Consider the following 2,072-nt stretch of genomic DNA (forward strand, 5'->3'; position numbering starts at 1 on the left):
TTCATAAATGAAAGATATATTGTCTTAAGTGATACAAAACAATGTTTCGACCACGATTGTTGAGTAGAGATAAACGACGCTTTTCCGAATGTAGATTTATAAATCCGTTCGATGTGTGGTATGCGTCCACTCCTCATCTGTTTTGGGTAAAACAATGTTTTCATCGATTAATACAGTATAGCTTTCGCTAAAATCGACCAACAAACAAACATTTTTCTACCCAGAACTACGTAAGCCTTGATTTCTCTTTTGAGATACGTAGGAGCAGGATTTTTAGATCTTGTCAGGCCTACTAATAAAAAACTTAGGTTTAGTCCTTTGTCAAAAATCCAAAAACATTTCTTCTCTCTTTTATTCTTTCTTTCCCACCTAATAACTTGAAAAGCCTAACATTTCAAACTAACATTAACGCACACAACTGACCTAATGGTTCCCGTTGAGTACAACGGACGTGAGGGGTGCTAATACCTTCCCCTTGCGTAACCGACTCCCGAACCCGGATATTGGTTGCGATGACCATATCTTATCCTTTCTTTTGTCTTGGGTTTTATCGATATTTCCCCTTTCCTTTTTAGGAATAAATAAAGTTCGGTGGCGACTCTGTTCAGTCCATCATTGCGAGCGTGCGATCGCGCTTCGCTTTGAATTCGTATCCCCATTTTTTCGAGGTGCGACAGATGGCGACTCTGCTGGGGAAAATAAGCGAGTCAAGCCTAGTTAGGACGTCTGTATGCCTTTGTTTGTTTAATTATGTGGCTTTCCATTATTTATTGCTTTTTAATATCTTTATTGTTATATTGATATTGGTTGTATATTGGTTCCACCATGTTGGGTACTTGGATCTTGATTGCAAACCATGTGGGAAAGACTCTACACCCGAGTCTAGAGTAAAAAAAAACATAAGATAGGACGATGGTTGAGTAGTACGGACTCCCGAGGTGGATACTTCGTAAGAGTCGGTACAAGAACCTCACTTAGAGTAGATTCTTTTGCAAATATTGTCGCCCGAGGTGTATACCTCGTAAGCGTCGATGTTTCAAAGGGGTCCATGACTCTAAGGACCTTTTAGAACATTAAACATTTGGCCAACTAGAAATGATGGTTGCGTAGTATGGATTCCCGAGGTGAATACTTCGTAAGGATCGATACGAGAACCTCGCTCAGAATAGATTCCCTAGATGGAGTTGATGACCGGAAAGTATTTTCCGTAAGCGTCAAATAGTCTTTTGAATCCATGACTCTGAGTACCCTGTCTAGAACCCAGTCGATGGTTGCGTAGTACGGATTCCCGAGGTGAATACTTCGTAAGGGTCGGTACGAGAACCTCACCCAGAATAGATTCCCTTGATGGAGTTGACGACCGGAAAGTATTTCCCGTAAGCGTCAAACATTCTTGTGAATCAATGACTCTGGGAATCCTTTGTAACAAAACCTTAGATCTTACCCGGTGAGAACCTATTCTTGGAAAACAATCAGATTCATGAGTACCTCATACTTTTGAACCCGTGTATGAAAAAACAAATGTGCATGGCTTGCATTGCATTCATTCGCATTCCATTGCATTTGCATCGCATCATAATGCATGTCATTCTCCAGACAAAATACCAAAAAAACTCATTCATCTTTTGTCCATGAAGCAAAGTGATTCTCAACACGCGAAGAGCAAAGAACCATGTCTCAGGAGATGATGGACGAGCTAAGGAAAAGCCAAGAAGCAATGAAGGAGGAACTTAATCTTTTGAAGAGCCAAATGAGATGGGTCTTGGAAACCCTGCAAGTTTTGTTGAGAAAAGAGGGTCACCCAATATACACTGCTGCAACAAGGAGAGCTACTACCCCGCATCCATCTGGTGTTAACCCAAGTCAAGGGAAATTCTATGTGGCAACTCCTCATTTACCAATATATAGACCTCCCTCAAGGCGTCATCATCAACATCCTCTGGCTATTGCTCCTCAAAGTCACCAAAACCAGGTTCAAAACAAAAATCAGAATCAGAACAAGAGGAACAAGGATCACAATGACTCGATTCCGGTGCCATATAGCAAGCTCTACCCGTTACTGATCCAGAATG

The sequence above is a fragment of the Lathyrus oleraceus genome, chromosome 6 (genome assembly GCF_024323335.1).
Source record: "Lathyrus oleraceus cultivar Zhongwan6 chromosome 6, CAAS_Psat_ZW6_1.0, whole genome shotgun sequence".
In the NCBI taxonomy this organism is placed as follows: Eukaryota; Viridiplantae; Streptophyta; class Magnoliopsida; order Fabales; family Fabaceae; genus Lathyrus; species Lathyrus oleraceus.